Here is a 27673-nt window from a genome sequence, read left to right as displayed (position 1 = left end):
TTCTGAACTTCCCTGCATACAGTTAAGTGTGGTCTGGTCCAAACTTCTGTTTTTTCCCAGCCTGGAAGTCCAGTTTCTAAGACCTCGCTTCTCCTAGTCTGGTCCTTCCTGTTGCCTGATAACCTCTTGTTCTGACCCGTGAGATAGATCCAGCTGCATGTTGTTATTCCAGAACAACCAATAAAATCACAGAAAATAAATTCATTAAATGGATGATGAGTGGTTTTATGTAGATAAAAATGACAGCCAGGAGAGCCTTTTGGATGAATTTTTCAATTTTCCAGAATTTTTTGATTGGGTTTTTTGTTTGTTTTTGAGCTATAGTGTAGGGGATCAGAATATGCCACCTCAAAATATGCCACTTTGGCTTAAGACTTATTTTGAGCTGAAGAAAACTGAGAAACAGCCGATACCAAAAAAAGCTTTCTGCCCTCCCGACCATTTGCCTAAAAGTGGGACAGAAAATTCTACTTGTAAAGGTGTCTCCCTCTCTTATACCAGGAAGAGAAGGACAAATCTTAGATTCTTAATCACTGGAGACGACTCTAGATCCTTATCAGCCCAGAGACAGCAAGGAGAGGAATCTACATAACAAACTTTACTAAATAATGGTTATCTTCCATTAGTTTTCCCCTCTATATTTACTTTCCCATAGTTTGCCACTCCTAAAAGCCTAAACCCCTTTTCTTTTTGCCTTGTTGCTTTTCTACATATTTACTGTTCTTTGTTAAGATGCTATATAACCCTGAAGTCCTAACCACCCCACTGAGTTACTCATCACTGAGTTTCTCCCACGTTTATGCACTGTGCTTGAGTTAATAATTTTTTTCCTCTGGTTAATCTGTCTTTTGTCAGTTTAATTTCCAGGGCCCCACCTGCAGAACCTAGGAGGGTAGAGGAAAAGGTTTTTTTCTCTCCCCTACAATAGACACAACTGCCAAGTCGGCTCTGGTATGTTTAGGAAGCCTTCTAAAGAGCCCATTTTGAAGTTCACTATCTCAGTCAAAAAGAAGAGAGGAGGGTTATCAAAAGGCAAGAAGGAAGACTAGGAGAAATGATGACTACATGCAGTGTCTTCGATGGGATCCTGGAACAGAAAAAGGACATTAGTGGAAAAACTGGTGAAACCCAAATAAAGTCTGGGGTTTGGTTAAGTATAATGCACCAGTGTCAGTTTCTTCATTTTGACAAATATGCCACGGTCATGAAGATGTTAACCATGGGGAAACTGGGTGAGGGGTTAAAAAATAAACACAAAGGGGAAATTCGGGGAATTTTTATGCTCTGAAAAAAACCTTTCAAAAAGGTGTCAGGACATAGTTTTTGTTTTGTTTTGAAAAGGATGTGACTCCAAGACCACTTTCGTTTCCTCCCCTGTCCAGATGCCATCTCTTAGGTCAAGACTGTGAGGCAAGCATTTTCTACGAGAACCACGTGCTTGGTCCCCACATCCTTCCTAACTCAGAGTGGTTTGAAACAGATATTTCTAGGCAACCATTTTGGGACATGATCCATTTCCAGGCTGAGAAGCACACACACCTTCATGTGTATTTGTTAATGTCTTCCAAATACATCACCTTCTATTGTAGTAATAGAAGTAATAGAAGTAATAGAAGTAGTAATAGTGTTCCATCACAAACATATGAAGTCCTGGCTTCAGTGGCCTCACAGAAGGACCCACTGTTATCAGAAAGGGTTGGCCAAACCCCTAGATGAAGGAAGATGTGAACTTCACTTCGTGGCACTTTCAGTGTGCGTGAATCCACGTAATCAAATACCCCTGTCTTCAAACATGATTTTTCCTTTTATTCTGGATGGCTACTGCTAGGAAGTTTACCACTGCAGGGGAAGGTACGGATGCATTTGGCAAACTCATTATAGAGCAACTATAATGAAACCCTCCCCTTTGCGACCACCAGATTGTCAAACAATGTGTTGAACATGCTGTCTCCTCACTGTGACATTTTCCTGCAGCTAGGGAGAGGCCAAGCATAATTTTTCAGGGAGTAAACTTTCCAGCAAGTAAATAAGTACCGAGGGGCTTCCCTGGTGGCGCAGTGGTTGAGAATCCGCCTGCCAATGCAGGGGACACGGATTCGATCCCTGGTCCGGGAGGATCCCACATGCCGCGGAGCAACTAGGCCCGTGTGCCACAACTACTGAGCCTGCACTCTAGAGCCCACGAGCCACAACTACTGAAGCCCGTGTGCCTGGAGCCCGTGCTCCACAACAAGAGAAGCCACCGGAATGAGAAGCCCGCGCACCGCAACGAAGAGTAGCCCCCGCTCGCCGCAACTAGAGAGAAGCCCGCGCGCAGCAACAAAGACCCAACGCAGCCAAAAATAAATAAAAATTAAAAAAAAAGAATATCCACAACTATCTGAAAAAGCTATTAATATACTCTTCCCATTTCCAACTACATATCTGTGTGAAACTGGGTTTTTTCCATATTTTTCAACCAAAACAGTGTTTCACAATGTATTGAATACAAAAGCAAATATGAGAATCAGCTGCTTCTATTAAGGCAGACATTAAAGAGATTGCAAAGATGTATGACAATGCCCTTCTTCTTAATAAGTCTTTTATTTTAGAAAACAGTTATTTTCATAAAAATGTGTTAACACGTAATGTGTTTGTTATTGTTATTTTAAATGACAATTACCATGTCCAAATGCCTATTTCCCAATATGTATAACATATAGGTGAGGAAAAAGTCAAAGGGTAAATGTCAATAGAAGGACAACTCTGATTTATTTGAACTATTTAGTTACTAATAATTTAACTACTAATCACAAATTAAAACACATTTTCAACCTTGAAAAAGAAGTAATCTGACAAGGCTGGATCACGGATGGACTGCTGTTTGTTACATTGTCCTCTATATTTTCTACGCTTGAAATATTTCTTGATAAAATAAAAGAAGCAAACTACATTGGTAAATTGGGGAAATCGAGTGATATTCAAAGTGGGAACCAAAGGGTGAAGACTCCCAAACAATACAATTTTAATAAAATTTATTCTTTACCCACGTGCTTTCATCATTTTTCCCAAACCTATAATGGAATGAATGGACTTTTCTCTGGAAGCCAGGCCTCTCCTCCTCCCTGCCGGTTTTGTCTTTCCCCTGTCTACATTTACTCAGGGGAGGACAGAAGAGACCCCGAGATGCCCAGTTCCCACCACCCTGCTTGGGGGGGGGTCCTCCAGGGCATTCGTGACAGAGCTGCCTCAAGTCTTCAGCTACCCCACCTAGCGCACACACTCACAGCCCTAGCGATTATTTTTACTGAAGGATTGACTGCTAACAGAAGCCTGCTCAGTTCAGGGGCAAAGATCTGGTTTCCTGGCAGTGCCGGCAGAAAGACAGTGGCGCCAGAGCCACACCCTCTACTCCGGACATTTCAGCTTCTGAGAACTTCCACCTGCTCCCCTCTACAGAAGTGGTCAAAGACATTTGTATTTTGTGCGTGGTGAAGATGATGACAGAGCTGATAAAAATTCGACTCCAACACTTTCAGCTCTTAACCCTATGACTGTCCCAAATATTTTCTTAGGGAGTTTGTTCTGTTATACATGCAGGGTTTTATTTTAGGTAAAGTTAACGTATAACGAAACACACAGATCCTCAACGTATCATTCCTTAAGTCTTGACAAATGAGCACCGCACCACCTAACCCAAACCCCTGTGAAATAGGTCATTGCTTTCACTCCAGAAAGTTCCCCCTTGCCCCTTCCTTCCCAGCTCCAAATCACTACCCTCTCCCTCCTTAGAGGCAGTCGCTGTTTTTCCCATCTTGTTGAGTTTTGCAGTGTATCTGGGAATTGGGGAGGGAGGAAGCAAACTTCTGAGAGTCCTTATTCATTAGACGAGCTGTGGGTTTATCCTGAGGGGCTCTGCCCAGTCTCGAACTGGAGGCCAAATTCTCACAAGTGGGCTTTTGATTAAGGCCTAACTGAAGTCCATTTTCCCCCAAGTTGCTTCTGTTTCCATGGACATAACCCTGGCACTATATCCAGGAGATGTCAGTGCTTAAGGGCCAGGGAGGAAAATATACAGCTAAGTAAGGAAATCAAGACTCAAAGTTTAAAATCTAGCTCTTTTTTGAAACTTATCATTTTTATGTCTATGTTTTATAACAAGAGGCTACAGACAGGGGATCTAAATTTTAAGCCTATCCCCAACCTGGACCAGCTACGACCTTGGATAAATTACTTCCCACCCCTGAACTTCTTCCAGCTATAAAGTGAACATCGCTGTATTGATTTCCACTATGATGGGTAGCATAAATCTTGTAGCCACAGAATTGGGGCAATGGCTTGTTTATGTGCATACTCCAGCCTTCCTCAGCTTCAGGGAAAGAAAAAGTGATCCTGGTCCATGATGTCAAATGAAAGCAAACTCCTTCAATCACAGTACAAGAAGTACTGAAGAGCACGTTCAATGACAAAACTACCCTTGAACTTAAGGGCCACTTCACGGGCGATGACAGAGTTCCCAGAATTTTTTTCATTATCAAATAAATCTGGTTATTTTATATTTCCTGCCAGATTACCTTTCAGATGTCATTAGTCAGACATGCAAAAAAGCAATGCTGCCTTCCCAACTCTGCTGAAGTCACTTCTGTATCGTTCTGTTCATTAGGATGTTCAGGAAGGATTCATTTTTATTTGGTTTACACAATAAAATAGCTACAAATGGTAATGATTCCCAAACAGTACTTTGTTCCCAAAGAATCACACACCAGAACACTGAGGGGGCTGACTTCTGTGGTGGGAACTCAGCTGGGCCGTTTTTTCTAACAGAAACCAGTTCCGCCTGGGAGGGAGCCATTCTCCTTGGCAGCCCAGGGAAACGAGAGCCTCCTTTCTCTCCCTGTCGGAATCTGTATCCCCTGTGTGCCCTTTGCTTCCATCCCCTCTTTCCTAGTCCTCTCCAGCCCTACTTGAATCCTCGTAGAACCTCAATGCGAATATCCAAAAAAAAAAAAAAGGGCAATCAAAAAGTCAAATAAGCGAAAAGGTATAGAAATCCTTTCTCTCCTCTCAGGCCATATCTGTTTCTGGGTGAACTCCAGGTTAGGAGACAAAGTCACGTGAACGCATATTTTATGCTTTTGGTGCCTCCCAGTATTGTGCAAACCTGCAGGGGTTCATGGAGAGTGTCCCGGCCTGAGATGGGGAATCAGACCCTCAGTGCACGGCTGGAACTGGAGAGTAGGAACGCTGAAGAGAGATTTAGGGGTTCAAGCTTCCAGTGCCTGATCTGGGGCCAGTAACCCCCGTTCCCTGAGCTTCAGGATCCTCGGCTGGAACTGGGAAATGAGGCCCCGCGTGCTTACAGAACTCATCTTAGACTTTAACACGCATAATTCTTACCTGAGGGTCTCGTGAAAACGCAGATTCTAATACACAGGGCCCTGCATCTCTCCCAAGCTCGCAGGGGATGCTGAGGCCGCCGGTCTGCAGAACACACTTTGAAGGGTACGTTCTCTGGTCGGGCGTGCGGGAGGTGCTTGGCTTTAAAAAAATCTCTTGAAATCCTCACAGAGTGCAATGAAGTTGGTGTTACTCCACGTAACGCGGAAAGAAACTTGGGCTCAGAGAAGTCAGGAGGACGGCCGGCGTCACACAGCTCCCCGGCCAACGAGGGGCATGAATTAAAGCGGTGCTTCTCCGAGGGGGCTCCTCAATCCATTAGCAGCAACACCACCTGGGAACCTGCCGGCAGTGTAAATTCTTGGGCCCCAGCTCAGACCTACTCACTCAGAATTAGATCACTGCTTCTCAGACTTTACTGTGCACACGAATCCCTGGGGATCCTGTTAAAAGGCAGGTTGTGATTCTGCAAGTGCGGGGAATGGCATGAAATCAGGCGTTTTCCGCACGCTCCCAGGTTCTGCCGATTCTGCGGGGCCCAGGACCACGTTTTGAGCAGCGAGGAAGTGGATGATCTTTCCCTGCAGCGGGAATCATGTTGTCTGTGGGTTTTATACTTCACACGCAGATGGGGCCTGGAGAAAGAAGCAGAGAGTATATTCCTGAATTGAACTGCAGAACCGGCTCCAACCAGAACGCTTTGGATTCAGTCTAAAAATTCAAACACCAAAGTAAAACTCCAAAGACAAGATGGGCAGTTCCTTCAGATAGAAAATTCCTCTGCTGCCTTCAGCGCTGCCCTCAGAGAATGGAGATCTCTCTCCTGCAAAGACCCGGTTCCCCTGGGATTCACAGCCTTGCTCCATCGTTTCTCTGGGTGGCTGGGGGAGGGGAGACCCTACCAGTCCATATTCTCTGTGAAAATAGCACATCCAACCAGCCAGTTGACCCTTACGGAAGAATACCTGGGCCCCAAAGCGCACGCACTTTCCTGGCGTTCCAAGTTCAGGTTCAGTAGAGAGGAGTAATGGTCAAGCTTGCAGTTTGTCACTTGAGTGATACCCAGGTCTGCTGACCCATGTGCTTGGCTTGGTGTGATACTTTCCCCCAAGAAAGGCCTTTCTCCATCACTGGGATGAGGTGCCTTGTTCCATCCACCTGGGCTGAGCCTCTAATCCTTCCCCAGCTAACACTGGATTTTCCTTCTGAACTCGCCGCGTCTCTCAACACTGTTTCCTTTGTAACCCCAAGCCACAGACTTCGCAAAACCAGATCCATCAAATAATTAAAAACCTGCTTTTACTACGACCTCCCTCTTTGGGACATTCATCACTTCTAACCTTGAATACCTTGAATTTTCTCTTTGCCCTGATGGCTGGCTGCCCATTGACTTGTGTCTACTGAGGATTCTGGGAGGTCACAGGGAAGGGGAGAAATCATTTTACGTTGGGTTGGCCAAAAGCTTCGCTCGGTTAGTGACTACGTTGTTCAATACAGTTCTTGGTGAAGATGAAAAGTGTCTATTTTTATTTAAGACCGAACGAACTTTTTGGCCAGCCCCATATTTGTGTACATTTTCTATGTGGAAACATGGCTAATCAGGTGTGTTCACCTGCCGGGGAGGGCATCAGCTGGGGACAGTTAGTAGGCAACACTGATGGTTCCTAATGCTCATCTGCCTCTATTTGTCTGAACTTCAGAATAAACTGTGAGGCTAGGATGTACTTCTCTTTATTTATTTATTTATTTAAAGAATTAAGTCCAGGGACTTCCCTGGTGGTCCAGTGGTAAAAAAAAAAAAAAAATCCACCCTCCAATGCAGGGGACGCGGGTTTGATCCCTGATCGGGGAAGTAAGAGCCCACGTGCCACGGGGCAACTAAGCCCACGCGCACTCTAGAGCCCGCGGGCCATAACTAGAGAGAAGCCTGCGCGCCACAAGGAAGAGCCCACACGCCGCAACAAAAAACAGATCCCGTGTGCCGCAACTAAGACCGGATGCAGCCAAAAAAAAAAAAAAAGAAGTCCAGACCCTTTTTTTGTTTATTTATTTTGGCCACGTGGCACGTGGGATCTTAGTTCCCCAACCAGGGATCGAACCCACACCCCTTGCAGTGGAAGCTCAGAGGCTTAACCACTGGACCGCCAGGGAAGTCCCAATACTCCTCTTTATTTTTGCATCCATACCTAGCACAGTATCTGGTATGGGGAAGAGTCACACATTTTTATTGAATGAATTTTTAAAACTTGAAAAATATTCTATAAGTTCTTACTATTATTGGATGCTGCCTTCATTTCCTTATTTTCCCTTAGCCACCAAAACATGTTGATGTTTCATTTCTAAGATGCTGTAAAATGGAAAGCATTCAAAGCTTGTATGTTATTTCAAGAAATATTTCTACAAGCATACCCTTAATCTTGATTAATTTTTATCACTTGCTCTGCATCTAAAACAGTCCTGTCCAGTGGAACTTTGGGCTGTGATGCAAATGTTCTAATAGACACAGTGCAGCGTGGGCCTCAGTCTGCTGTGATGTGGCATCACGGCTCGGTGCCCTGGTACCAAGAGCACAGTCCCTGGTTTAATAGACTGAGTAGGAATGCAGAACCTCTTTAATCAGGAACTTGACTGATGTGATTCCTCAAGAGGAAAGTCAGATGCTACTTGTCTAGGTATAGGGCAATTTTCTTTGACTACATTGCAGATTCACATGTAGTAGTTTGTACAGTAAGTCTCCTACGAATGAGCAAGTTCCGTTCCGAGAGCGCGTTCGTTAAGTCCAGTTTGTTCTAAGTCCAACAAAGTTAGCCTAGGTACCCAACTAACACAATCAGCTATATAGTACTGTACTGTAGTAGGTTTATAATACATTTGCATCTTTGAAAGTTCACAACTTGCAACTTGAAAGTTTGTATGTAGGGGACTTTACTGTATCTGTTAATCCCAAACTCCTAATTCATCCCTCCCCGTCTCTCAAGCTGTATTCTAACAAGATTGTCCAGTTGATTGGAATGGCCTTTCCATGAAAAAAGAATAATAATAAAGCAAGGATGTTACAACCAGCGAATTCTCTCCAACATTGAAAAAGCAGATTTAAAACTCCAAATCTCTGAGTTCTTTACAGATTCTTAATAATATATTCCAGTCTTGGCAATGAATATTATCATAATATTAATATTGGAAAAAACTGTTAGATTTGCAACTAAGAAATGTTTGCAAAAATTCACACCAGGTCAGCAAGGTACTCACCAACACGGTGTTTCTGTGGCCTACTTCCACTTGTTATGATATTTCCGGTTATATAATCTTTCCCTAGAGAAAGAGGAGTAAGGTTGTGAATTAAATGTGTCAAGTAAATGGATGTGGGTCTTTCTCTTGATACGAACACTTCATGCAAAATTCTTTCCAAGAGGCATCCTTGGGAGTTCCTGAATTAGGTTACTGTATTGAAAGTTTTATTTTAAACCAGTTTTAATGTTCCATATTTAACTATAAGCTGCAGCCTTATCTCCATTATCTGAACGCCAGCAATTCTGATAATGAGAACAGTGTGTCTCATCAAAGTGCAAAATGCTAGTAGCTGCTCTAAGAAGAGGGGAGGGGCAACCAGTCTTGAATCAAGAAGCCCCCAACATTACCGTAGGAATTAAACACAGAGTAGCACGTGAATTTCAACATTTACCTATTTCTTGTGGAATAGGAGCAAAAATGTCACCCCTCATTTGAAATCTCCCCACATTCTCACAGCGGTTTGCAATCCGAAGGCTGATTCTGCTTATATCAGGGAGCAAGTGATGCACGTGAGCTCCACAGAGGACCACTGAGCGCAATCCCTCTCTCTTCTTTGAAAGAGAGTCTGATGGTTTGCAATGTATTAACTCCATTTGATGGTGAATTGCTATTTCAGTCACAGAAGCTGGTTCTCAATCTCAAAGGGGGAGAATATGTCTTTATGATTTTTTTGGCTCAAATCAGTGTTTCATGTTGGACTGCTACATGAAACCATGAAAAAAATGAACTTGGAAAAATATCAAAAATGTATGCTTCACGCTCTTAGTACATTTCACTGCCAGATTTTACGGTGATATACAGTGATGGTTGTCATAACAACAGAGCAATCCAGGAACCACAATTATGCATATAAAGAAACTGACAGTGAGGGAGAGCTGGTCTGGTCAGAAATAACTGGCTTGTTCCTAGCCGTCTAGTTATTTCACCTTGTACATCAATTATCTAGGTCTGGGCTCTTAAAATTGCTGCTCATCTACCTAAACTTTAGGTTCTGCGCTTTTTCTCGTGATTATTCCTAGAATATTTGAGCAGAAGAAGGTCAACAAAGTGCGTATGTGTCAAGCTCCTTGATTTCAATGGCTTAAGAAATCGACATAATTGATGAGACAGTGTTGAAGCAAACCACATAATTAAGGAAAGGGGGAACCTATGTAATTTTGAATTAAATGTCATGAAAGACATTTATCTAAATGATTAGAGGATTGCTTTGGAATAAAATATCACACACATCGTCCACTGTAAGAAATATTACCGTCTTCCAACAAAATGGCTGATGGCATTTAGTATGTTGGCACACCAGTGTGAGAGCTTATTTATTATTCTAAATGATTAGCAATAAAAATACATATTCACAACCAGCTTACGGTAGTCACTGAGTCAAATCTAAACCATGGAACCATCATTTTCCTAAGAGGTTTTCAAACCAACAGGTTTTTTTATTTTTTATTTTTTATTAAAGTATAGTTGATTTACAATGTTGTGTTAGTTACTGGTGTATAGCAAGGTGATTCAGGAATATATATATATATATATATATATATATATATATATATATATATATTCTTCCTTGTTGTTTTTCTATTTTGTATAGACTAGTGTGTATCTCTTAATCCCAAACTGCTAATTTATCCCTCCCTCCCCCCACCTTTCCCCTTTGGTAAACATAAGTTTGTTTTCTATATGTGGTATATATATACAATGGAATACCACTCAGCCATAAAAAAGAATGGAATAATACCATTTGCAGCAACATGGATGGACGTAGAGATTATCATACTAAGTGAAGTACGTCATACAGAGAAAGACAACTACCGTATGATATCACTTGTATGTGAAATCTAAAAAAAGATACAAATGAACTTATTTAGAAAACAGAAATAGACTCATAGACTCAAACCAACAGTTTTGAGAAAGATAGTGGAGTGCTTTTTCTAGTAAAGTTTCTAACTTTTCAAACCTATTAGTGAAAATGCTGTCTTCCACACACATGCAATGATTACACATTTTAGGCATTATGCAGCAGCTCTAACTTGAAGGCTGAAAAAGAAAAAGCTTTTGGTGAAAATTCACCTCTCTAATAATAATAGCAAGCATTTATGAGGGACAACTCTGTGAAGATTCTGGGTTTGTCTTCCTCACCATTATATACCTACCGTGTAGTTCAGACCCTGTCTTATGGTAGGCACTACATGGTCAAGATAAACAACCTTTCAAGATAGTTTTCCAGCAGTAGAGTTCTGTGATAAGCTGTGTTATTTATCTATTGCTGCATAACAAATTACTCCAAAATTTGTTGGCTCAAAGCAATAAACATTTATCATCTCACAGTTTCTGTGGGTTAGGAATTTGGAAGCAGCTTAGCTGGGTGATTCTGGCTCAGGGTCCTTTATGAGGTTGTAGTTAGGACACCAGCAGGGCTGCACTCATCAGAAAGCTTGACTGGGGCTGGTGGATGTGCTTCCAAGATGGCACACTCACGTGGCTGTTGGCAGGAGGACTCTGTGCCTTGCCATGTGGGCCTCTCCATAGGGCTGCTTGAGTGTCCCCACAACATGGCAGCTGGCTTCACTGAGAATGAGTGATGAAAGAAAGAGAGCAAGGAGGAGACCACAATGCCTTTTTATGACCTAGTCTTATAAGTCACACACCATCACTTTAGTCACATTCTATTTGTTAGAAGTGAGTCACCAGGTACAGCCCACACTCAGGAGGAGAGGAATTAGACTCCACCTTTTAAAGGACGCAATGCCAAAGAATTTATGGACATATTTTTCAAGCAACCACATAAGCAAACTTTGGATTTCAGAAAGTAGTGGAGCTCTGGAAATCCAAGATCATAGAAAAACACAATTCAATTTAATTTACCAAAAGGAGCTGAAAACATGCCCACATTCAACCTGCCTACACTCTGATGAGTAATGTTAGGAAAGTTTGCATCATTCAAAGGCTTTGAGTCCTGGTAGTATTACAATATATCTGAATAATGTTGAGTTGCCTATTCAAATAATATTGTGTCTCTAAAATATAATTATAGAAGTGTAGCATTTTTCTAAAAGGATCAGGCTTACAATCAGTACCATTATTCATAGAGACTCAAGAAAAAGACAAATACTTAAAACAGAAAAATAATGTAAGGATAATTGATTAATATCTATAAATATCTCCCTTGCTCTTACCAGGTCTTCAGACAAATGGTGTTATTTTACCTGCAATTGTCACCTTCTTGCATCCTTAAGCTTACAGCACCCCCAGCCCCTGTTGTGTATTTTTCCAATCATGAAAAGCACCTTATTTAACCTTTGAAATAATCCAAAGCCAGATGTAAGAGGAAAGAAACTGGATATTTGAAACAATCAAGCTAATTATATTGTTCCCTAAAAAGAAGATGAAAAAACAAGCATAGAGGTTAAAAATTACCCCAAAACACAAGACAAAGAGCTAACGGTGGAATCAGCTACTCCTATTCTGGGCCCAAACCCTAGATCTCTTTTTGTTTTTACCAATGGTATTTAAACTCACTGTTATTAGAGAAAAATACACGTTATCATAGAAAACCGGGAAATATAGAAAAATAGAAAGAAGAAAACAATCACCTCCCAGAATCAGCCACTTTAATGATTGGTGTATTTCCTTTACATCTTTGATTCGTATAGATTTGTTACACTGTTGGGATCACATCTACATATTTTTACATATGCTGCTTTTTTTCACTTACTAGTAAAGCCAAACATTTCCTCAAATTATTGCCGCTCTTCATAACTGTTTTTGATGGCTGCATAATGGTCCAAGGTATTCATAGGCTTAAATTCTCCCTCTTATTGGATGATTGGAGTATGAAAACAACAACAACAGTAAACTTTATTTACTAAGCTTGGGTGGGTGTGTGTGTGGGTGTGTGTGCGCGCGCGCACGTGTGCACCAGGCTCTAAGTGCCTTAATTCTTACAACTCTGGAAGGTAGAGTTTTTTGGTTTTGCTGTGTTTTATTTTACAAATGGGGAAATCAAGTCACAGATTAAAAATGGTCAGTGTGGGGCTTCCCTGTTGGCGCAGTGGTTGAGAATCTGCCTGCCAATGCAGGGGACACGGGTTCGAGCCCTGGTCTGGGAAGATCCCACATGCCGCGGAGCAACTGGGCCCGTGAGCCACAACTACTGAGCCTGCGCATCTGGAGCCTGTGCTCCGCAACAAGAGAGGCCGCGACAGTGAGAGGCCCGCGCACCGCGATGAAGAGTTGCCCCCGCTTGCCGCAACTAGAGAAAGCCCTAGCACAGAAACGAAGACCCAACACAGAAATAAAAAAAAAAAAAAAAAAAAAAAGGTCAGTGTGGAAGACTAGATTATTGTCATTAATTCTTCCCTCCCTCTGCCCTGTGACCTAGCATTGCAATAGTGGAGGCGGAGCCTGCATCCCCGCCCCTTGACTTTGAGCTTAGCCAATGGAAAGATTGCAAACTTGATTGGAGCTTTAAAGCTTTAAGGGTACCTGAGTGGTTGGGCTTGACCTCTGAGGCTCCTGTGATTCACCATGAGAAAAATGTGCCTCAGTAGCTGCTGGTCCGAGGAGAATGAAGAAACACATGGAGCAGACCGAAAACCAGCCTGCAGCCTGGAACTGAGCCCTCCTAACCCCAGGGGAATCCAACCAAGCCAGCGCTGACCCACAGAGCTGTGCGTGAAAAAACAGATGTTTACTGCTGCAGGCTCCTGAGAATTGGGGGGTTGTTACGTGGCAATAACTAACTAACGCTATCAGTAACAACACGTCCTTAGTCTGGAGTCCACAAATATCTGTAGTAAGCAATGGACTGTACTTTCCTTAAGCAGCCTTCATGAATATTCATTTTACCAACAAGCTTTTCATAAGAACTGTGCAATTATTAGAATTCAGTAACTAGTCTTCATTGCGGTATTTATAAGCAACATGAATCAAATTGAAAACGTTAATTTTGCATGGTTGAAGGTGATAAGAAAGCAAATCACTCATATCTATCACAAAATACATACAAGAGAGGACATTTTAATTCAGTTATACAAAAATTTAAAATCAAAAGCAGGTGACTTGGGAAGAAAACAAGAGGGAAATAACTTTGCCTTAGGCTTACCTTTTGCCTAGAGCCTACCTAGTTTCTTACTCCTAGATTTAGGATTTTTGATTACAACTGGTTGAGAAGGGGTTAAGCACGGGGCTAGAGCCAGTCCCAGCTGATGTTAAAGTAGTGCAGAATAAAAGACAGCAAGACACAAGGCAAATAGAGGCTGAGAAAGAAAGAAAGGAAAGAGGCTCCTAGCAAAGCCTCTCATATCATTCATTAACACTAGGATTTTATCCTTTGGCTATTATAGAAGTTGATTTTAATCAGGTTTAGTTCTCCCAATTTCCAAAGCATTTTTCATGTTTGCATCATATGGAGTCTTTTATAATATTTCAAAATGGATCTAATGTGAAATCCCACTGTTTGTGCAGCCGTAACTATAAACACCCTGACTCCATAGAATTGAAATTATTTTTAGAATGCTAAAAATTCCCCTGGTGCAAGAGCTAAGGATGATCATGGTATTTTGAAAAGGAAGTGTTTGGTTGGGTTATGTGTAAAAGAAAGACACACACACGGATCAAAAAGAATTCATCAAGAACCAGGAGGACACAGGTTTATTTTTTCCCAGTATGAATCTACATAAAGAGTCATTATTCTTGCGGTGGATCAACTAATGTCAGTGGAGTCTTTCTTAAGATTTTTCAGGCCACTGATGAAAGATACAGAAATGATTAATAAATTTAGATTCATTTTATAAAGCTTTCTAGATGAGATTTAAAAAGAAAAGCTAATCTTATTCAAACTAGCAAGCACTGTTATTCAGAAGAACAAAGCCTTTTCAAACAACTTTCTGGTGGCTTCTTTTACACTTTATTTGAACTCTTGTTTTCATAACAAGCGGAAACTTTTATTATCGTGGTATTGTAGAAGTAAGTTTATTTCCTTTAAAGTCTCCTGTATTCCTGGCAAAGTATTAGCTTTATTGAAGTTGTCAGATAAAAATTCTTTGCCAGCTTGAAAAGTCAAACTCTTGTTTCATTTGGGAAAAAAATGACTCTCTGCTAAAAAATTTGTTTCTGTTTGTAACAGATAGCTTTAAACTATGGTTCTAGCATAGCTGTTGCAATTGGAAATGTTGGAGCAATGAGTGAAAGAGACATGCCACGTGTGAGTGTGGACTAGAAAATATGAGTATGCAAAAACATAGGTGGATTCAGTCACAGAGCTAGAGAAAGTGCTAGTACAGTGCATCATCCGGTTACCTACTCTTGCCTCCTGAGGCAAGGAAGCTTAAGGGCCCCATGGCCTACGTGGCCCCTTCCAAGGCAATGTGTTCACATGGTGGTATGTTTTCGTAAAATTTGCAAAAGTAATATATTTCCCCCACAACTAGTTAACACCACTGTCACTTTCCACTGTGACTTCCCTTTCTTGTATCGGGTGGCACTAGAGATGGCCATGGCATTTTTGAAATCTGACTAAGGTGGAGTTGAATGAGGGAGAGTCTGATTTCAGTGGGATAGATCTGTATTTCATATTTAAGTTATTACTAGCCATCCTGATGTAGGAATGGCTTTCAAGACTACTTCTACAATCTACTGGGATGACTCCCTTGAAATTATGACATTGAGGGCCACAGGCAAAAAATATTAATGCGTGCTGTCACGCCTAGAAGCACCAGAAGTATGGAGTAGTGGAGGAGAGAGAAGGCTTGAAATACAGAAAGCCAGAAGGTAGTCTGTGGAACCCTAACCTTTCAGTCCTGAGACACGCAGAACTCTAAGTAGAGGATTTAGTTCTCAATAACCCTAAGTCACAATGGAAGTTCTTTCCCATCAGGAATAGACTGATAGCCCAGTGTACACAATTATAAAGGCATTATATCATATGAAATATGTTTCATATGATATATATTTTCAAATATATGAAATATACTTTAATATGCTATAGATGTATTTCATTATAAATATAAATTTCATATATATCATTTCACTGTAAAATTAAACATATATAAGAAATATACGTGATATATATGAACTCAATAGAAATATATCATACATATGATATAGATTTGAAATCAATAGAAATTATACTGATAGGGAGAAATAAATAATAACTGAAAGATTCTTTGAGGTCATAACAAAATCAATAATACATGAAGAGGAAGAAATAAATTTTGAATAGAAGTGATGTGCAGACTCTTGGATTGTTTGCTAATCCAGTTAATAAAAAGAAGTAAATCATGTAAGCACATTTGAAGAAAATTAAACTTCTTGCCAATTTGACAAGAAATACTAATACTGACAATGATTAACACAAAAATCATAATATAGCGGTAAATAAGGACATCAGTGACAAATTGGTAAATGAGTGTCATTAGTTCAAAGAATGTTTCAGATTAGTCGCCGTGTAAAGAAACTTGAAATGCCCTGTATCTGAGAGCTTATACATGAAAGAAATGTGATAGGTTTTCCAAACTTGACAACAGATTCTAAAAATTTACACGACAGCTTTGGCAGTGAATGTCATTTCAACTTGAAAATGAATTAGGAAGCTGAAAATCAATTTCTAAACTGTCGATGATTTTTTAAAAATTTAATCAATCATGCTAGATAGAGGAAAGACTTTCAATTTCTGCTACAGAAAAGAATTACAAAATCATAGTCATTTGAAGAGTTGATCAAAGAAAATGCAGCTAAAATATGTAAGAAAAAAATTATAGAGCTGTGTCAGGGAGTTAATTAAGATATGTCATTTTTCTAGATTTTGTGATGCTTTTGGTATTTGCTAACTTTTTAATGTTTGTAATATTTTTTCTCATTCTAAATACATATTTGAATTTTTTGTACCTAATTTTGAACTTGTAGTGTTTTTTTCTTAAAAGGAAACCCCCAAAATCATATAGGTTTCCTGCCCGTCTAACAGGCATAAGTAGGCACAAGTGTACACCTGTGCATGAACACACACACACACACACACACACACACACACACACACAGGCTAACATCATTACTGCTATGCCTCCATATTCTTGGTGACAGGTTTTGCTACCCACTGCAGACATTAGACCTCTGGGATATCACCTGACCCCAAGGGAGTTCTGGTTCACTGAGCCCTCAAAACAGGACGGGAGAAAACCTAAGAAGCTATTGCCACTAGAGAGACCACTGTGAACAAGGCTGGATTTGGCCCAAAGGATCTCTAGGGAAGACTCGTTTTCAATCATGGGCACCTCAGGAGTTCCGAGCTCTTTCTGCAGTGTCTGGGGGAGTTAAGTTTGCTCAGATCTCAAGGGCACCCTGGAGGCTGTAGAATCCCCAATGGATCGGCTAACAAACTCCCCCTCCTGGCATCTTCTGGGCCTTGGAGGGCAGCCCAAGCGCCACAACTCCCCTGAACACCTGCAGGCCGCCAGCTCTGAAACCATCTCACGCTGGAGAATGAGTAGCTGCTCAGTCCCTGGGGAACATCAGTGGTGAGGAACCTGCCACTGGTTCTCAGGGGATTCGTTAATGGTTGCTTTGCAACAAGTTGGCATAACTCCCAGGTAACCCAAGGGCTGGCTGCTAAGGTGGTCTTGTACATGAAATACAACGCCAGGGAGTAAAAGAGCTCTGCAACCACTTGCTATTTGGCGATGCACCATGCAGCGCATGAGGGCCGGGAGTTACCCTAGGAAGGGGAGATGGTGAGCAGGGCAGTAAACTCCCAGGCAGGGGCACTGGTGACTGAGCAAAGTTGAAGGCACAGGGGAGGCACGGCACCAGTGGATGTCGCCCGTGCTGTGAAGGGACGTGCGATTCAGATCTCAGCGCTCTCTCCCCATCTACACAGGCCGGCCCAGTTTCAACCCCAAGTCAACCTTGACACCAATCTCGCCTCCTTCATTAGTTATGAAAGCCAATCAAACATGGATAAGTTACAGTTTTGCTGAAAACTGGGGGTAACGAGAAGCCTACAACACACTGAATTCTTTGCACACATGCTGTAGGGACATGCTTTCCTTCAAATGTCTTCTTCCAACCCCACCTTTTCCTGACTCCGGCCCCAAGCAGCCTCCGTCCCCTTGCTCCTCCCTCTCCCTTCTCTAATATGAAATCTGATCACCGGCTTAACACTCAGGCCTCAGGACTTCCTTCTCCCCAGTGGACTGATAAAGTCTTTTCAACGTCTCCATTAAGACAGGTCTCTCTCTCTACAGAGGAATTCTGGTCTCAGCTGCTAAAACGATAACTGTTTCTCCATATGGCTACCTAGATAAAATAGGAAAGAATACTGTTGCTTGACCACAGATGTAATAATTGATGGTGTCCTGTCTGGGCAACATATATCATTATGACTCTCTGAATGGGATTTTGACTTTCATAAATCACTTTCAAACTTCAGATTTAGTATTTTCTCTACACACGCCCGTTAAAGGAAATTCGGAAAATGCAGGCAAGTTGCAAGAAAAGAAAACTGAATCAGCATCAGTCCATCCCTCGTATGACTCATCGTTCACATTTTTGTGAATTTTCTCCCAGATTTTATATCCACTGAACTGAGGTTTTGGTTTCTTTGTTTTTCAAACATAGTTTTAACCACACTGCATATACGTGCCTACATACTGCTTTGCAAATGTCGATCCTAAATATTTTCCACATTATCACATAAACCTCACAAATATCATTTAAATGTTTGCATGACAGACCCTCAAGTACATAGTCCATGCTATAGAGAACTCTGTTGGTTCTCTATAGCTGCTGTAACAAATCACCACAAACTTAACGGCTTACAATAACACACGTTTATCATCTGACATTTCTGGAGGTCGGAAGTCCAGCCTGGGTCTCACTGGGCTAAATCCAGTCGTGGGCAGGGCTGCATTCCCTTCTGGAGGCTCTAGGGCCTCAATCCCCCTTTGCCGGGTAGGTGACATATTCACAGGTTCCAGGAATTAGACATCTTTGGGGGGCCGTTATACTCCCTACCATACTTATCCATTTCTCATTCTTGGACTTTCAGGTTGTTTTCTCATTTTTCGCTATGATATATAACATTGTAATAAATGTCATCATTCGATCTACTTTTCCCTTGTTAGGTCAACCAATCTTTTCCAGGTACAGAAGGGAGAAACTGGAGAGAGGAGAGATGTTGGGAGCAGGTATACGGGATGCTGCTGGCATTGAAGTAGTGCGATTCAGCAAAAATAATACTGGGATTCTAGTCCGTAGCCCACCAGCATTGACTAGCTGAGTAATTTTAGGCAGGTCACATAATGCATCTGAAAAATTTCCCTGTCTGCAAAATGGGAAAATGACACTTATCCAGGCATTACCGCAGGGTCAAATGAGATGATGTAAACTGTGGAGCCACTGCATTATTGGTGCTCATGGTGGTGATGACCATGATTATGATAATAATCAATGTAATAATTAAAAGTAGATCCAATAACATGGCATTATTATTTTTAACATTTTTACTAATAAGACACCTGGCCCCTCAAATCGTTTATCTTATCTAGATGGAGAAGGAAAAATCAGAAAAATAATTTTGGTAAGAATCGAGTTGAGAAAGAACACTGTGCTTTGAAATTTTAATTATTATTTCAAACGACGCTTCACCTCCTCCCTTATTCCCTGCAGTGGTCCTAGGGTCCATGCGGCTCTGCCATTGCACCAGGGCAGGCTTTCACTCTATGGTCCTGGCACTTGCTATTTCATCTTCCAAGAATGCTCTCCCCCCAGCACCTACTTAGCTCCCATCTCCTTCTTCAGTTCTTTGCTCAAACATCTCTGCAAACACCACCTCCATGGACCAAACTCAATAAAACTGCACTACCACCATGACCCCTGCCATTCTCTATCCTCTTCCTTTCTTTCCTTTTTTTTCCCCTGTATCACTACTAGAATGTACGTTTCAGGAGGGCAGGGATTTACATCTACTTCCTTTCCTGCATTTTGTCCAGTGCCTAGAATGGTGTCCAGTATATATTCTGGCCTCAATACTTTCGTTAAATGATTGAACAGATTTTAACGCAGTCCGAGCATTTGATCCACTGGGTTGTGAAAAAGAATTTACCAAAGGACTCTTTTTAGTAGTAATTTTCCCCATTAAGGCATACTCTTCACACTATGATTTGGACAACAATGGGCCCAGGCTGGGGGAAGAGGCGGAGGGGAAGCAAGCAAACACAAGAGAGTATATACACTTAGGAAGTCTATGTTGAATAAACAAACGTCTAAGAGGACTGTTTCCTTGACTCTGAAACTTGGTTTAATGTTGAAAAGCAGAAATGAAAAGAAATGCTATTTGGTCTGTTAGTTGAGTGGAAATCAATTGAGATGGAGGACGGGCTGAACATCAGCAAGCTTTTCACACACCCGCAGCCGGAAAAGTCTGGGTTGGGGAAGAGATCAAGACCCCGCTGAGCACATACATTCACTCTACTCCTCCTGATGAACTTTTCATGAACTGATTTTCATCGTCCTTTACCCACAGGCAAATAGACTCGCCACCACCCCACCCCGCTCAGACGCGCGGTTATTTTACACTTGTGCATTTGTAACTCTTTTCTAATTTTATTCTCCCTGCTCAGAAAAACAGAACAGCTGCTACTCCCAGCTTCCTGGCTGTTCTCTCAGCCTCCCCCCTTCCTTCCTGCCCTTCCACTGCAGGCCTATGTTATTTCTCTTAAAGCAAGTTTTCAAAACATCAGGAGAGATAAAGATCTGAGGGCCATAATTCTTGTATACTCCTTGAGGACTTTTTTTTTTTTTTTTTTTGTCTTGGATCCTGTATCCCAAACAACGAAACTGTGCCAAGAATTTATTTCAAAAGTAAAGCCAAGATGTATCCCTGTGCGACTAGCGGCAGATAAACAGCTTTCAGCTTAATCCTAACAAGAACGGGCAAATGGACACTGATACTTGGTTTAGTATTTCACTAACATAATCCCTTTCCCATGCAGTGATACTCTTCTGTGACTTATTTGTGTGTGTGTAGATTTATTTATTCTCCTGGGACATGAGGCTTTTACGTCTTTTAGAAAATCCATGTGAATGTTCAAGTGAAAGAAATCATATGTCATGCTTATCTTTGGTGAAAGCACCTGTGCACTGAATGATCTTCACTAACAGAGGTGATCTCCTTCAACCAAAATGGTAAGACAACCTCCAGGAAAATGTGGAGGGAACTTATTCACTCGAATCTTACATACTGACTCAGTAATGACCAAACTTCAGTACTGGAGTTAAGAGTAGACACAAAGGGTCAACTTGAGTTCAGTGGCAGCTCAGGACATCCATTTGGAGCCTGGGTTAATTACTGATGGGGAGAAGTTGGCCAGTTTCAAGAGAGTTCTGGAACTAAGTATGAATCTGTGTGTTGGGCAGTTTATGTGGAGAACAGAATATGGAGCTGGGATCACAACTGTTCAGTTGGAAGATTCTAGATGTGAAGCTCCTTCAGCAGATCCACACCAAGGTTGCTCTTGGGACAATCCACGGGACCGCTAGCTAATTCAGTTTGGGGAAAGAATTAAAAAGCCTCACAACTCCAGATAGTTGGAAAATGGGTTTGATTCCCCTCTGAATGTTTAAATTAGCTCAAAGGGAGGATGAGTGAAGGTGAATGATTCCAAGAAATACCAGGAATTCACCAGCAAAAGGGACTCTGGCAAATGAGGGCCATCAGTTACGGATGAATTCCCGGAAATACTAGAAAGTTTATGTGGACAACCAAGGAAATAACATTTCTTAATTCAGGGCCTACATCTCTCCCCGGGTTCCTGGCATGTGGGCAAAGCTGTGATGGCTGAATAGGGGTGGTTTTGGCAGTAAAGGATTCACAGGAAGCAAAAATTGTCCACACAAATTCTGAAAGGAAGAGCTGAGTTAAACAGCTTTCTAGGCAGTATAGGCCAGAGAGGGACCCAGGAATCCTGAAAACTCTGAAGAATAAGATACAATGAATAAGACCATAAAGTACATGAGGAATTACCCTTCTCTTCTCGAGTTAGCCTGACTCCTGTTGGCCTCTCATTAAGAAGCAGCAAATCTTAGTTATTAGCGTTTTCCGGAAGATGAACATTTTTTTCCATTGAACTCTTTGATGTTATCCAAAAGTCCCTAGGAAAGGAAAATGATACACATTCATGGGCTTTATATGAAAGATTTCAGAAAGTCCAGTAAAAATGTTTTCAGCTCTCAAAGCTTTCGATAACATTCCAGTTTTACCTCAGACCTACAGGGCTATAACTTCTTCTTTTTTTTTTTTTTTAACTTTTATGTACAGAAAAAGTTACAGGAATTGTCCAATGATTGACAATTTTTAAAAGGCTTCATTCACTTGGCTTCCTTTTATTTTAAAATTTATTTATTTATTTATTTATTTTTGGCTGCGTCGGGTCTTTGTTGCTGCGCACAGGCTTTCTCTAGTTGCGGCGAGCGGAGGCTACTCTTCGTTGCGGTGCGTGGGCTTCTCATTGCGGTGGCTTCTCTTGTTGCCGAGCACAGGCTCTAGGCACACGGGCTTCAGTAGTCGTGGCACGTGGGCTTCAGTAGTTGTGGCTCGCAGGCTCTAGAGCGCAGGCTCCGTAGTTGTGGCGCATGGGCTTAGTTGCTCCGCGGCATGTGGGATCTTCCAAGACCAGGGCTCGAACCCCTGTCCCCTGCTTTGGCAGGCGGATTCTTAACCACTGCACCACCGGGGAAGCCCTCACTTGGCTTCTTTTATTGGAAGAGAACTTAGTTTGAATTTACTCTGAGGCTGTGCATAGGATGGTGCTAAAATGGAAACAGGAGAGAAAAGCTCTAGGGATGTCCCCACATCTGCCAAGGGACAAGCCCACCAGTGGCAGAAGTTGTTAACAAAAAGAACAGGGAAGTCTGCTCAATATTCTGTAATAACCTAAATGCGAAAAGACTTTGAAAAGAATAGATACATGTATATGTGTAACTGAATCACTTTGCTGTACACCCAAAACTAACACAACATTGTAAATCAACTATACTCCAACAGAAAATAAAAATTAAAAAAAAAAAAGAATCCTTGCTGATCCATAAGGCGGACCCAGTTCTAGGGCTTCAGACATCTTGTTGGCATGAATATCATTTGCAGCAATTAGCATGGGCGCTGTTGACTGGGTTTCCTCTAGTTGGCCCTTTTGGCCACCAAACCAGGGGGCTTCCTCCAATTGCTCAAATTCCTTCAGTTTCATGGCTGGCTTGAAGGACCCTGATACAATGGAAGGTTTGGGTTCTTCTCATATCCTCCCTCACTCCTACCCTGTGGCTGGGCTGTCATTTGAGGAAGTTGGAAGTGGCAGAGTCGGGGAATTGGTCTCAAAATGGATTTCGAATTGTGGCCCCAAACCCACATGGGACCTCAATGCAAATAATTTTAAAAACAAACTAAACAATTCTAGTGAATTCTTACCCGTATCTTGCAGCACCTGCCCCAGGTAAGCAAGAGCTTCTGTCTTGTCTCTTCCCACAGATGTCTGTCTGTCCTTCCATTTTGGGTTAGTTCTTTGCCCTGTGACCTCACTGTCTTATGAATTCAAGGAAAGTGTGAACTTGCAGTTTGGCTTTTTGCTATTTTAAGAGTAGGAGCCATACTCTTTCTAGCCCTGTATATCTCCAAGAAGCAAATGGAGGTCCCTTCCACAGAACCTACCAAAATATAATTGTTTGTCCATGGGTCTCTGTCTCTGGACTGCCAAGTTATGGAGGACCCGAGCTGTGGCTTCTCCTCTGGATTCACAGGTCTGGCCTGGGACCAGGCACAGAGTATGTGCTCAGTGAAAATGCCTGCTACTCTCTGCTGCATTTTCATTTTAAGTAATCCTCTTCTCCCTTGCCTTCTGGGGACCAGCAGTAGCACCTGGGAGCTTGTTAGATATGCAAATTTTCTGGCCCTACCCCAGCTACTGAACCTGAAGTTCTGGGGGATGGGATCTCGCAATCTGTCTTAACAAGCCCTCCAGGTGATCTACTTGAGAACCACAGCCTTAGAGAAATAAGAGAGATGCAACTGCTTCTTTCTGACCCTTTCAGGACATTTGCTATGGCTTTTGCTAAGCAACAAAGCAGCTGAGTACGTGAGGAGCCGGCCCTAAGGGAGGTTTCCAGCTGCAGCCCTGATTTCTCACCCCGGGACACACTGCAGACCCTCATACTCAGCTGCTCCGTACTTGCCCATTGGGTTTCCCAAACCTTGAGTCAGTAACCTCAATTTCAACTTTGGCTGTACATTGGAATCACCTGGGGAGCTCTCAAAAAAAAAAAAAATTCAGACCAATTAAATCAGAATCCCCAGGGGTGCGGCTCTTTGTTGTTCTTGTTGCTGTTTTAAGTTCCCCGTGTAATCCCCTGCACCGAAAATCTAGTAGGGAATCAGTGCTGTGGCCCTAGCTTGGTAGCGTTTTCTTTATAAGATAAACTTAACCCCGATGTTGACTTTTTTGGAGTAAGACATTTCTCTCTGAGCACCATCCACCGCAAATCACACGTGCACTATCCACATGTGACAATGAGGCCAACAAGAACGGGAGTGTTCGTTCTGGGCACACGGACGGGGGGCTGCCTACTATTTGGGGTCCAGTCCTGGGTGCACCAGGCAACACCCCTTAGCAGAGAGGGTCGTCCAACATTGTGTCTTTGGGTTTCAAGAGCAAAGAAAATACACGTGCTCTGTAATTGCCCGTTACCCTGGATTTGGTGTCCCAGAGAGGCAAAGGTTCTGACAAGTAAGGCGTTTAACTGGAGAATGCATTTTCACTTTGAATAAGTGTCCAGCATTTTGCCTTGGCAGGCCAGCCAGCCTTGAGGCAGGTGAACTAGGTCACTGTTTCTGCTAAACTCTTCAGGGCAGAAGCAGCTCTAACATCAAAGAGCAGACTTGCAAACCTTTGCAGAAGCTGTGACCCATTAGCAAGCTCTCCGGCTCCTGTTCCCTGGTGGTGCCCAGTGGGTGCGCCCAAAGAGACACGTGACCAGGGTCAGGACTGATGTAGCGCGGGGCTGAGACCCTAAGCACTCCACCGCCTCCTGTAACAGCCTCTGGGCCCTGCCCTGCTCCAGCGTCACGATCAAAACTCCCCCCTCCTGCCTCTGTGGTTGGCAGGACTGTGGCCTTATCTCCCCCGGCCCCATGTAGCACCGTCATCTGTGCGTTCTCATCTCCCACCATCATCTGGTCCTCTGCAGCTGGACCATCCGGTGACCCAGCCAGACCCGTCAACTGGTCCCATCACACCTCTGCAGTCTTACCTCCTGTGGACTCACGTAGCTCTATCATCTGGTCATGAAGGCCATTTTCCACCTCCTCCTCCTCTGGACTTGGACTCCCTTGGACTTGGACTCTTTCACCCATGGCTTCCTCTTGATGCTTCCTCTGATAATCACAAGCAGAATTAATTGTACTCTTGATGGTTCCAATAGTGCTGTATACATATATCTGTTCTAGCACTTTTCTCATTTTTATCATGATTGCTTATAATCCCTTCTCCCTCAATAAACTATATGCTCTTGGCAATCTATTTCTTACTCCTAAAAATATATAGATCCAGGGACTTCCCTGGTGGTGCAGTGGCTAAGAATCCGCCTGCCAATGCAGCGGACACAGGTTCAAGCCCTGGTCCGGGAAGATCCCACATGCCGCGGAGCAGCTAAGCCTGTGTGCCACAACTACTGAGCGGAGCTCTAGAGCCCGCGAGCCACAACTACTGAGCCCATGTGCCACAACTACCAAAGTCCGCACGCCTAGAGCCCGTGCTCTGCAACAAGAGAAGCCACCGCAATGAGAAGTCCGCGCACCGCAACGAAGAGTAGCCCCCGCTTGCCACAACTAGAGAGAATCCTGCACGCAGCAACGAAGACCCAACGCAGACAAAAATAAATAAATTTATCAAAAAATATATATAGATCCAGGGACTTCCATGGTGGCGCAGTGGTTAAGAATCCGTGCTCCCAATGCAGGGGGCCTGGGTTCGATCCCTGGTCAGGGAGCTAGATCCCACATGCATGCCGCAACTAAGAGTTCGCATGCGACAACAAAGGAGCCGGAAAGCTGCAACTAAGGAGCCCATGAGCCACAAGTAAGGAGCCCAATGGCCACAACTAAGGAGCCCGCCAGCCTCAACTAAGACCTGGCGCAACCAAATAAATTAATTTAAAAAAAAAGAATACATTGAAAATAGCAAATTCAGATAAAACAAGTTAAAATTTTAAAAAGTATATATATATATATATATATATGTATATATATATGTATATATATATGTATATATGTATATATATGTATATATATATGTATATATATATATATATATATATATAAATCCAGAGCCTCAAAATACCTGACAACAGTAAGTGCCTAATTAATACTTATTGGCTCTGCCCAATGGGAATAGAATGTGAGTCACAAATGCAGGCCACATATGGAATTTGAAATGTCTAGTGGTCACATTTTTCAAAAAAGTAAAAAGACACTGGTGTGGTTAATTTTTTATTTTTAATTGGCATCATTTTATTATATTTTATTTTTCAGTGTTTTTTTAAATTGAAGTATAGTTGATTTACAATGTTTCAGGTGTACAGCAGTGATTCAGTTATACATATACCTGTCTCTCCTTTTTCAGATTCTTTTCCATTATAGGTTATTACAAGATATTGAATAGAGTTCCCTGTGCTATATAGTAGGTCCTTGTTGTTGATCTATTTTATATAGAGGTTAATGTTAATAATACATTTTATATAACCCAATATATGCAAAATATTATCATTTCAACATATAATCAATGTAAAAAGTATTGAGGTATTTGATGTTCTTTATTTATTTTGCATGAGGTTTTCGGAATGTGGGATGAAGTTTACATTTACTGCACATCTCATCTGGACTGGCCGCATTTCAAATGCTCAATAAGGCTCGCGGCTACCACAGTCTAGAAGCTGAAGTAGCGCACTGGAAGTTGAAGGTCAACCTTTCTTCTAGGCCTCCTGGCGAGTGAGAGGAAGCCAGGTCTCCCCTGAAAGTCTCAGAGGCCTGTGAGAAGGGAGGGCGCCTCAGAGGAAAAGACAGCCACCAACCCCGGCAAGGAGCTAGGGGGCCCCCAGGGCACAGCAGCCTGGCCCGGGGGAGGGGACAGGTGTGGGCCAGGGCAGGGGCGCCTCAGAACCGGAAGGGGCAGAGCAGCGATTCCAGGGTTCAAGACAAATGCAACAAAGCGAGCTGTTCCAACGAACAGACCCACTTGATGCTGACTTGCTCCCACTCACTTTCATTTTGTGTGTCACGGGGTCAGAACTGACAGGTATGGCAGATAAAGGAACAAACCATTTATGAGGGGCCATTAATCTTAGCCTCACAGCAGGGCTAAAGGAGAAAGCAGACAAGTTCCTCCTCTTCAATAAATCCACCATTTACAAATCCAGTGAGAAGCAGTAAGTGAAGGAAGGTCTTCCTGCGGTAGAACAAGTAATTTTGAGTGTCAGAGGCAGCACGAGAGCCAGAGGAGGTAAGGCTGGCGCCGAAGCTTTTAGGCGGAGCAAGAGTGTTTAGCTCTTTGAAGATGGAATGTTCTGGAAAATGCAAGGGAAAGGCCTGAGCTAATACCTTCAAAAGGGAGCAGCAATTTTTCAGAGAGATTTTCTCTATCTATTGCAAAATAACCAGCAGTAAAGCCATTTAAGGAAAATACTGTACATTTAGTTTCTTTATATTCCTCTCTGGGCTTCTTTCCTGACAAATAGCACTGGTATGTAGGAGGAGGGGGAGCCAGAGAAAGCCAGGGCAAGCAGACTGTTTTCTAGCCTGTCACTGGCTCAGAAAGCCGCCAGTGTCTGGCGAACACATCTCTGATCTGGGGACTGACCACAGGGGTGGGGAGACCCCTGCTCAGGAAACCTTTTTCGGGGGAAAGGGGGAAGCCAGTATTATTTAGCCCTCTACAGCTGTAATAGTAAAACCCTGACCTGCTTGATTCCT

At 42.5% G+C, this 27673-nt stretch overlaps 2 long non-coding RNA genes across 2 annotated transcripts in view; both read right to left on the bottom strand.

The window, feature by feature from the left end:
• The window catches only part of LOC309653005, a 164960-nt gene that overhangs the window by 58345 nt on the left and 78942 nt on the right, over window positions 1-27673 (bottom strand). The gene's annotated exons all lie outside the window — the stretch shown is intronic.
• Window positions 1622-25794, bottom strand: LOC309652967. Its single transcript, XR_014258931.1, has 3 exons — window positions 24958-25794; window positions 8626-8688; window positions 1622-6011 (listed from the first exon to the last, which is right to left on the bottom strand). It is a non-coding gene; the product is annotated as an uncharacterized lncRNA (long non-coding RNA).

This window comes from Balaenoptera physalus (assembly GCF_965194825.1).
Source record: "Balaenoptera physalus genome assembly, chromosome: X".
In the NCBI taxonomy this organism is placed as follows: Eukaryota; Metazoa; Chordata; class Mammalia; order Artiodactyla; family Balaenopteridae; genus Balaenoptera; species Balaenoptera physalus.
This window is presented reverse-complemented; position numbering and strand designations above follow the sequence as displayed.